Source organism: Pongo abelii, chromosome Y (assembly GCF_028885655.2).
Source record: "Pongo abelii isolate AG06213 chromosome Y, NHGRI_mPonAbe1-v2.0_pri, whole genome shotgun sequence".
Lineage (NCBI taxonomy): Eukaryota > Metazoa > Chordata > Mammalia > Primates > Hominidae > Pongo > Pongo abelii.
The window spans coordinates 43,837,064-43,848,764 of record NC_072009.2 but is presented as its reverse complement, the minus strand read 5'-3'; positions in this window follow the sequence as shown (position 1 = coordinate 43,848,764).

Below are 11,701 nucleotides of genomic sequence, written 5' to 3'. Positions count from 1 at the left end.
TAGTCCTAGCTTCTCAGGAGGCTGAAGCAGGAGAATGGCATGAACCAGGGATGCGTAGCTTGCAATGAGCTGAGATCGTGCCATTGCAATCCAGCCTGGGCAACTGAGTGAGACTCCTTCTCAAAAGAAATAAAAATATATAAATAAATAAATAATTAAGAAAATAATCTAGATCAGATCTAGAAATGGATTAACAGTGGTCAAATATCATAACTCTTGACTTATAAGGCCAGCTACTTTATAATGATTCTTGTTGATATTACTCTGCCGACATCATAGAAATTGTTCAAGTATCAGTAACACTTTATTCAAATCATGTGCAGGACTAGCAGGTTGATAGTATAGAGGTTTATGCCTGTGTTTCTTTTTCTCCATGAGAAACCCAAACACCTGAAATACAATGAATATAGTATTATTAAGGATTGAGACAAAAACTGTACTTTTAAAACACATCACTAAGGAATAAATAAATCTGACAAAATGGGTGGATATGTTAAGTTTATTACAGAAAAAAATGCAGATGATCCCTTAAAATAAAACCAAAGACTAAAGAGAAAGCATCAGAGTATTCCTTTTTTCTTTCCATAAATTAAAAAATCATGGAAGTGTAGTACTCTATACAAAATTTAAAAGGTACAAAAGAGCAAGTTGAAAAGTTAGGTCTCCCTTCCAGACCACAATATCCACAGGCACTCCAGGATCCTTCGCTTTAGGAAATAATGTTACTTGTTTCCCTTATGTCTTTTGAGAGTTTTTATGCCAGGACAGTGTATATATATATATATATATATATATATATATGTGTGTATAATTTTTTTAAGAATATAGTAGTACATGGCACACACTATTCTGTACCTCTCATTTTTTAATTAATATATTTGTAGATTATATCATATCAGTACAGAACTCCCTGTTCTCTTTTATTTTTAGCTGAGATATACATATCATACAATAAAATTTACAATTTTGAAGTGATTCAGAACTGGATATGGTGGCTTATGCCCATAATCCCAGCAGCTGGGGAGGCTGAGGTGGAGAATTGCTTGAGGCAGGAGTTCAAGAACAGCCTAGGCAACATAGTGAGACTTTAGACTCTAAAAACAAACAAATGAAATATACAATCCATTGATTTTTAGCTTACTAGAAAGGTTATGACTGTCACCACAGTGGGGGAGGCAGTGATGATAAAGGATAATCCTATACGCTTTAGCAGTCACTCTCAATTCTTTCCTACTCATCCCTTTGCAGTTACTAGTCTGCTTTCTGTCTCTATGGATTTGCATATTCTGGATATTTCATATAAATTGGATTATACAATAAAAAATGAAATTTCAGGAACACTAGAGAGAGATGACACGTTTCTGCTTTATAATTTCACATCCTATGAAGGTTTAAAACATAATTCCACAAAAAAGTTGATGGAAAATCTTTATGTGCAAAAGTATCTTGTTAAATATAAGAAAATTATTTTATGAAGAATTCTTTTTTCTTATCAGGACCTAATCTTAAAAATTTAAACTCTACATGCCAATAGTATCTACTGTAATGTAATACGGTTTATTGTATGTATTCATTTTATGGATTTCTTACAAAAACTTTTCCCATTGGGGAAATTAGAACATTGCTCTACATACATTGAATTTCCAATTATTATCTTATTTCTCACTTATTATTTTGTGATTCTGTCTTCTTTAACATTAAGATTATCATTACTGTGTTGTCACTTTCTGAATTGTCATATGTCTGTAATTTGTCTGTAATCTTAGTTTCAGTTCTACAATAGCATGCTCAAGGCCTGGCATGGTGGCTCATGCATTTAATCCCAGCATTTTGGGAGGCAGAGGTGGGCAAATCATGAGGCCAAAAGTTTGAGACCGGCCTGGCCAACATAGTGAAACCCCAACTCTACTAAAAGTACAAAAATTAGCCAGATGTGGTGGCATGCACCTTTAATCATAGTTACTTGAGAGGCTGAGGAAAGAGAATCACTTGAAACTGGGAGGTGGAGTTTGCAATGAGCCAAGATCCTTCCATTGCACACCAGCCTGGGCAGCAGTGAGGTTCTGCCTCAAAAAAATGAATACATAAATAAAACAATGAAACATTCTCAAATATATATATTGTATATAATTATGTAACTTATTAAAATATTTGTCTTGTAAGTTTCATTGACATTAGGCACAATGTTATTACTAGCATTTTCTTCCAGTTTCCTCAACTTTTACCTGAATAAGAGCAAAACTTATTCCCAATTGTATTTTATATATCAATTCTTTGTACTGTATTTAAAACATATATAATTATTATATCTAGAAATGTAAGACTTTTCTTCTAAAGGCTAGATTACAGCCTTATTATTTTGTAAGAAAAGCAGCAAAGGGCCGGGCATGGTGCCTTATACCTGTAATCCCAGCACTTTGGGAGGCCAAGCCAGGCGGATCACCTGAGGTCAGAAGTTTGAGACAAGCAGCCTGACCAACATGGAGAAACCCCATCTGTACTAGAAATACAAAATTAGCTGAGTGTGGTGACACATGTCTCTAATTCCAGCTGCTCAGGAGGCTGAGGCAGGAGAGTAGCTTGAACCTGGGAGGTGGAGGTTGTGGCGAGATAAGATCATTGCCCTCCAGCCTGGGAAACTAGAGTAAAACTCTATCTCAAAAAAAAAAAAAAAAAAGGGAAAACAAAGCAGGAACAAATCAATGTATCAGTAGCATAATTTAAAAGTTTCTTTAGTATTACTTAAATGCTTTTTTTAAAACTTTCTCATCAAAGCTCCTTATAAATAATTATGATGGGTTTTCTTTGAAATGTTGTTGCCCTAACAGTATGAAACAATTCAAAATTAATGCTTTTCATGGATGCACAGTTAGAGTTGAAAATTGTAGTTATCTAGAATTTTTTCTCTGTTTATTGAGGATTTTATGGGTTAAAGTTGCTCTTCATTAATTTTGTATTTTATATTTCTGTATTTTTCAGAGTAGGCTGCCTCACATCAGTTGTGTTTCTAGTTTCTACCTATTTATTATGGTTTTGAATTGCAGTATTCAAATCAGAATTTTGGGGGTTAATGTTAATTTCAACTTTGTTTGCAATTTTGTATCTGTTTCATTTTTTTAGGGCAGGCCACCTTACATCAGTTTACTGTTTTTAGTTTTAATTTATATTCTATAATTTTGTATGACAATTGCCAACTCTGTACATCTTAATACAGTGTGAGGCAAAAGTCAAGTATGAATCAGGTCTACTTCCTTTGTCAATATAATTATCTAAGTGTTTGCGTGTTTAAACATTACCACTATTTTGTTTATGATTTGTATATTTTTCTTCTTGGCTGGTGGCCAACAATTGATTCTGTCTAGGTGATATTCATGGAAATTGTCTTAATTTCAACATCTTTATCTTATAATATCTTAGTGTCAAAGAAACTGTTTTGTGGTTTGATGGTAAATTTTTAGAAAGTTTGTAGCTCTATCTCTGTTAGCTGTCTTATTTATTTTTAAGACAGAGTCTTGCACTGTCACCCAAAGTGCAGTGGCACAATCTCAGCTCACTGCAACCTCCACCTCCCCAGTTAAAGCAATTCTCTTGCTTCAGCCTCCAGAATAGCTGGGATTAAAGGCATGCACCATGCCTGGCTAAGTTTTGTATTTTTAGTAGAAATGGGGCCAGGCTGATCTTGAATTTTTAATCTCAAGTGATGTGAATACCTTGGCCTCCCAGAGTGTTGGGATTACAGACCTGAGCCACCTACCCTTAGGTGTGGTTGTTAATTTTAATTGTAGTAAAAATACATAACATAAAATTGAGAATCTTAAATATATTTCTTATACAGTTTAGCCATGTTGAGCATATTTACATTGCTATGAAACATATCTGTAGAACTTTTTTCTGTTGCAAAACTAAAGCTCAATATAAATAAATAATACCCATTTTTATTTTACCACCTGGCTCCTGATGAAAACCGTTTCAATACTTTAGATATTACATGTAAGTGGAATCATAGAGTATCTGTTTTATTGTGGCTAAGTTTACTTAGCATCATGTGCTCAAGGTTTATCTTTATTTTGGATGTTACAAGATTTTCTCCTCTTAAAGGCTGAGTAGTTTTCCATTACTTTTATATCACAAATTGTATTTATTCATTTATTTGGTGAGGAAAGTTTGTTTTGCTTTCAAATATTTGCCTTTGTGAATAATGTTTCAATATGTATAGGTGTTCCAGTAACTATTTGCTCATATGTGCAAGGTTTTCATCTGTGCTACATTGTGTTTTATTGGAAAACTTCTGTCTTTATGCTAGAACAAAACTATTTTTATTACTGTAGCTTTGTAATGTGCTTTAAAATAAGAAAAGGTGACATCAATAACATTATTTCTTTTTTAAAACATTTTTGGGCTCTTTTTTATCCCTTGAGATTCCATATAATTGGTTGGTTATTTTTTCTATTTCTTAAAAAAAAAAAAAGTTAATTTAAAAGGGATTGCATTGAATCTGCAGTTCACTAGGAAGTATGAATATTTTCACAAGATGAAGCCTTACAAACTTTGAACACAATCATGCTCAAAACTGAGTTGTTTAATTTCCATTTGTGCTGATATTTTTGTTTTCTTCTGTTGTTGATTTCTAGTTTTATTCCATTTTGATCAGAAATAATAGTCTTTAAGATTTCTATTCTTAAAAAATTGTGAAGTCTTGTTTTGTGGCCTCATAGGTGGTGTATCTAGGAGACTGTTTTATGAACTATTGAGAAAATTGTGTTCTGTTGTTGTGTATTCTGTATATTCTCATTAGGTCTAATTTTTTTCTAATGTTTTCATAATTTCTGTTTCCTTATTAATATTTAGGCTAGCTTTACTATTTATTATTTAAAATTTGAATTGAAGTATTCTACTATTATTATTTTTCTGTCTATTGTAATAATTATTTCAATGTTTGCTTTGTGCATTTGGAAACACTGGTGTGAAAAATTTATGTATATATATATACAGACACATATATATAATAAAATTTCATAAGTTCTAAGTGAATGAGCCCTCTTATTATTATTTAATGGCCTTCCTTGTCTTCTGTGACAGTTTAGACTAAAGGTTTATTTTTATTTTTGAGAAACAGTCTCACTCTATTGCCCAGGCTGGAGTGCAGTGGCACAATCTCAGCCCACTGCAAGCTCCGTCTGCTGGGTTCACGCCATTCTCCTGCCTTTCCTCTTGGGTAGCTGAGACTACAGGCACCCACAACCACTCCTAGCTATCTTTTTGTATTTTTAGTAGAGGTGAGGTTTCACCGTGTTAGCCAGGATAGTTTCCATCTCCTGATCTCGTCATCCGCCAACCTTGGCCTTTCAAAATGTTGGGATTACAGGCATGAGCCACCATACCCAGCTGACTTAAAGTTTGTTTCATGAACTATGACTAAAATGTGTTTTGCCTAACATAGATGTGACCAGCACTGCTCTCATTTGATTTCCATTTACATTAAAAGTCGATTTTGATCTTACTACTTTCAGCCTAGTTTTGATATTAAAGCTAAAGTGAGTCAATTACGGAGTGGATAAAGTTGTTGCTGTTGTTGTTGTTGTTGTTTATTAATCCCTCTCTTCAATTTATATGTTTTGATTGAAAAGTTAAGTTCATAAATATAAAGTTATGTTTTTGAAATTGAAGAACTTATTGTCATTGTTTAATCTGATTTTTACAGCTATGTGGTCCACAATACCTACTCCTTTTAATCTTCCCTTTTGTGTTGATTTTTGTAGTGACATGCTTTAACGTATTTGTGTGCTGTGTGTATCTTTGTAAATATTTTTCTTGCGGTTACCATGGGGATTTCATAAAACTTTTTTTTTTTTTTTTTGGAGATGGAGTCTGACACTGTTGCTCAGGTTGGACTGCAATGGTGCGATGTCAGCTCACAGCAACCTCTGCTTCCTGAGTTCAAATGATTCTCCTGCCTCAGCCTCCCCAGGACCTGGGATTACAGGGCACCACCACCATGCTTGGATAATTTTTTGTATTTTTAGTAGAGACGGGGGGTTTCACCATGTTGAGCAGGCTGGTGTCTATCTCCTGACTTCATGATTTGCCGATCTCGCCCTCCTAATGTGCTGTGATTACAGGCATGAGCCACCATGCCCGGCCAGTAACACTAATTTTAATTGCATACAAACATTCTTTATCTTTCCATCCACCTCAACTTAATATTATTGATGTCACTAATATCTTTTTAAATTATATATCATTAACAAATATTTTTACTTATTTTTAGGCTTTTTAAAATTATATTTCATAATTACATATGTTTTCTGAACCATCATTTGAATTCATCAGAATCTTATTTTTGTGCCTGCATATTTCTTTTCCAGAGAGTTATGTACTTTCATCTAATTTTGTGATGCTATTTATCATCACTTCATTTTTGTCATGAGAAAATCTCTCTTTAGCATTTCTTGTAGTGCAGTCCTAGTGGTGATATGCTATTGCAGTATGTGGTCATCACAAAAAGACTTTACTTTTTCTTCATTTTGATAAATAGTATATCTGGATATAGTATTATTGCTTAAAATTATTTGTTCTTTCAGCACATTGACAATATTACCCATGTCCCTTCTGGCTGGCAAGATTCCTGCAGCTAGATTCACTGATTATCTCATAGAAGCACCCATATAAAAGACACATAGCTTTTCTTTTTCGGTTTTCAAGATTATCTACTAGTCTGTGACTTTCAAAACTTTGCTTATAATTTTTCTCATTAGGAATCTTTTTGTGTTTATCCTAGTTAAAATTTGTTGAACTTTTTAATTTTTGTGTTTTTTACTTAAGCTTGATAATTTCCCAGGCATTTTTTTCTTTTTATATTCTTCAACTCCATAATTTGCTCTTTAATATTTTTATGTTATTGTTTATGTTCTTATTTTCCTGATTTTATTTCATTGTCTGTGCTCACATTTTGCTCACTGAGCACCATTTAGATAATTATTTTAAAATTTTGTATGTAATTTATACCTCTCTATTTCTTTAGGGTAGATTTCTGGGTATTTATCTTTTTTTAATATTATTTTGTTATATTACCCTAATACTTTGTATATGTTGTAATTTTTGGCTGATTATATTATATTACATTATATATGTCCATTAAACTTGGCCATTTAATATAATCACTGGTCACAGTTTTTACATACAGGCTTTGTTCTGAGAGAATCTGACACAACTGGTTGGCCTAGAAATTCTGAAGTTCTCTCAAACCTTTTCTCAAGATTCATTTTCTTTTATTACAGTTGGTCTCAGCCAAACCAATCTGTCATTCAAAGTACACCACCATGTCTTTGAGCATTCTGAAGCCAGGAGTTGGGAGTCCACTCCTAAATGCACCATGCTATATTGAGAAGGAGAAAGAACTGTCGTGTGTAAATGTACAAAACATTCCTTTCTTTTGGCGGGGGGGATGTGGTTTCACTCTTGTTGCCCAGGCTGGAGTTCAATGGCACGATCTCAGCTCACTGCAACCTCTGCCTCCCAGGTTCAAGTGATTCTCTTGCCTCAGCCTCCTTAGTAGCTTGGATTACAGGCATATGTTTCCATGCCCAACTAATTTTGCATTTTTAGTAGAAATGGGGTATGTCCATGTTGTTCAGACTGCATTTGAACTCCTGACCTCAAGTGCTCTGCCTGACTTGGCCCCACACAATGCTGAGATGACAGGCATGAGCCACCGCACCTGGCCACAAACATTCCTTCTTGTGAATGTGGAGGACATGCATGTCGCTGACAAAAAATTTTAGACTTTTTAAACATTTTGATATGGGTTTGAGGGTAATCTACCCACTACTAGCTACAAGAAATCCTCATGTAATTTTGTGAACTGTTAAGCAACAGCATCCATCAGCATTAATAGCCTATATGAAGTGCATTTTTACACTGAGTTCTCCAAAAAGCCCTCAGTGTAGAGATGAGAAAACACAGGCTATGCAAATTTCAAAAGGCTGCTGAACAGCATGTGGGTCAGACCTAAGAACCTTCCAGAGAGGGCTGCATGAAATTTCCTCTAAATTACCTGAAACACAGAAGCTTCTGACATTGAGTGCAAGAAACTGGAGAAGCCATATTTCCTCTCCATTTTGGAGACAATGAACAGGCAAGACAGCTTAGAAAGAATTAAATCAACAATTTTTTCTTCCTTTTTTTTTTTTTTTTTTTTTGAGACAGAGTCTCGCACTGTCACCCAGGTTGGAGTGCAGTGGCAGGATCTCTGTTCACTGCAAGCTCAGCCTCCTGGGTTCATGCCATTTTTCTGCCTCAGGTTCCTGTGTAGCTGGGACTACTGGAGCCTGCCACTACTCCCGGGTAATTTTTTGTATCTTTATTAGAGACGAGGTTTCACCGTGTTAACAAGGATGATCTCGATCTCCTGACCTCGTGATTTGCCCACATCAGCCTCCCAAAGTGCTGGGATTACAGGCATGAGCCACCATGCCTGGCCATCCCTTCGTTAATATTAAAAGAAATCTTAAGAAAGAGACACAACATTTTCAGACCTGGTAAGAAGATAACTGCTGGGAGACTGCAAGATTGATGACAGAGTCAAATACAGAAAATCCATATCTACATTTAAAATAACAACTAATAAGTGACTTAAACATATCAGTTGGAAAAATGGAAATAAAAGAAACAATGTGTTTTTATTGGCACCACAGACATGAGATTGTCAGAAAATTAAAAGAATGTTAATATCTAGGAGAGGCTGGGTTCAGAGAAGCAGCTTTATTCAGGGACTGTCGATGACAATGTACTTGCCATAGACCTTGTGGAAATTTATCTGGCTGAAGCTTTTAAAATTTTACACATGTATTTCCTTTTACCCAGTAATCAGTTTCCTGGCAATCTACCATTAATACATATCATGTTCTTAATTGTGTCCCTTCTCCCAAATTTATATGTTGATATTCTAATATTTATATGTTGACATTCTAAGGCATATATAATGTAGTTAGCCTCAAATTGTGAGTGAATGTGTGTTTGGACATATAATTTTTAAAGAGGTGACTATGATTAAGTAAGTTCAGTAAAGTGGACCATAATCTAACATGACTGGAGTCCTTTTAAAAAGAGTAAAGACACAGAGGCTCAAGAGAAGACCCTTGAAAACATAAACAGAAGGTGGTCAATTAATCTCAAGTAGAAAGAGGCATTAGAGAAACCACTTCAGCCAATAGCTTGTTGTTCAATTTCTAGCCTCCAGAATTATGAGAAACTCAGTTTCCATGGAGAAACTCAGTTTCCAGTACATGGTACTGGATTATGGAAGCCCAAGCAAACTGCTACAGCCAATCGTGACACACAGAGAAGTTTTCTTCATTACAGCTAAAATGAAAATAGAATGTTATCATGGCAGGCTCTACCAACATTGAAAGGCTAAGCCACTCTGGGGAATGACCTTCTTTTATAGAACATTACAAAGACATGTGAAAGCACAGCTTCTACACTAAAGGCCTACAGGGATGAGCTATCTGAGGTGACACATTGCAGGCAAATGCAGGGAACAAAGTAACCTCTTTTTCATGTAACCTCTTCCCTATTTTTGTGTAAAAACCTCCCTAGGAATAGTGGTGGCTTTTAAGTCTCAGAGAAAGTCTGGCAATACAGTGAAGCTGCCTGCTACAGATGATAAATGGGGTAAATAATTAAAACAATACAAACTGTAGCAACAAGAATAAATATAGCCTAGTGTAAAGTAAAAACAACACAAAGGCCTCCTCTGGTATTTCTACAAGTATATGAACAGGGAATTTACATCTAACAAAGTTGCCTTTGGGACAAATGAAGGCCACATTTTTGGCAGCAGAACTCTGGGTCACTCTGAGAAAAAAGCTCTAAGACAGAGCCCAGAGAGAGTCCATATTTGTGTCTGGGTTTTGGACCCATCCTGGCCTTGTCAGGCCCCTGTCTGTAGACATTCCCATGTGCCTGTTCTCACCATAGCTCTCTGTGAGACATTCTTGGTGGTAAGGTGAAATTGCCCCTTGTCCAAGGTGATGGGGACTTGAACTCATCACACAGCTTCTCATTGATTTTGATACATTTCATTAAAGAGAATGCCCAGCAGCCAAGCCAAGCCAAAAAAAAAAAAATAAAATTAATGGTCTCCCTTGTTTTTACCACAAGGTTACATCCCCATTGTAAATTTTGCTCCCAGCTGGGTGTGGTGGCTCACGCCTGTAGTTCCAGCAGTTTGGGAGGCTGAGGCAGGTGGATCACAAGGTCAGTGGACTGAGACCATCCTGGCTAACACGGTGAAACCCTGTCTCTATTAAAAATACAAAAAAATATAAAATAGCTGAATGTGGTGGCAGGAGCCTGTAGTCCCAGCTACTTGGGAGGCTGAGGCAGGAGAATGGCATGAACCCAGGAAGCAGAGCTTACAGTGAGTGGATATTGAGCCACTGCACTCCAGCCTGGTGACAAAGTAAGATTCTGTCTCAAAAAAGAATTCTGTTCCCCAGATCAGGCACATAGGAACATCTTCATAGACCCACAGCACATGGAAAAGAACAGAGGACAGCTAAAGCCTTGGGATTCACATCTGAGTAGACACACTTGGTCCCCAACACTCAGATTTTTATTCAACCAGCCATGACCTGGGTGTGGACATGACAGACTCACCAGAGTTCCAACACCTGACAACCTGCACCTGCCAGGAAAAGCCCCTTCCCTTCCTATTCCCCATGCAACACATGACCTGTGGGTGCCTCTTGCCAAATGGACACAGGTATCAAGGATGTGGGCTCAGCCAATACCTGTATTATTTTAAAAGGCTCTCACTTTGGACCCTTCTAAGGCAACAGCTTACGAATGTCACCATGAAATAAGAACATAGTGTTCTCTTAAGCATATCCCATGAAATGAGCTATGTACAGGGCTGTCTCTAGAATGTGGGTGTCTAGTTTTCAAAGTTTCACAAGAGGAGTGTGTTAGTTCTTCAAGTTTCCATCATCCCCTGAGCGCTTTTCTTCTATAAATGTATGCAAAGTCTCTGCACAGCTGCTGATTACTCACCTTCCTATCCCATGTCAACTCTTCATCTGTATGCAATTATGCAAACACACAGCCCCTTACCCCCTGAAAATATCTAAATACAGCCAGGGCCCCAGGTTTGAGAGAACAGAGCTGGATTAGAAAATTCATTTTCTGCTCATTTCTGTGACCATAAAAGAATCACTGTGTTTCAAGTCTCCCCAGCCCTGATATATATGCACATTGGGGATTATGCTAGCATCTACTTCCAAGCAATTTCTTTGAGAATATATGAGACAGAGTGGATAAAATTCATTTAGGTTCAGTGGCTCATGCCTGTAATCCCAGCACATCAGGAGGACAAGACAGGTGGATGGAATTAAGGCCAAGAGTTTGAGACCAGCCTTGGCCAACATGGCAAAAACTCAGGAGGCTGGGGTTGGTGAGTCGCTTGAACCAGGGAGGCTGAGGTTGCAGTAAGCTGAAATTATGCCACGGCTCTCCAGCCTAGGTGTTAGAGTGAGACCTTGTCTCAAAATAACAATAATAATAAAAATGATAAAAAGATTAGCTAGGTGTGGTGGTTCATGCCAGTAATCCCAGCTACTCGGGAGTCTGAGAAAAGGAGAAGATCACTTGAGGCCTGAAAGTTTAAGGCTGCAGTCAGTCATGACCCACTCTAACTTGGGCA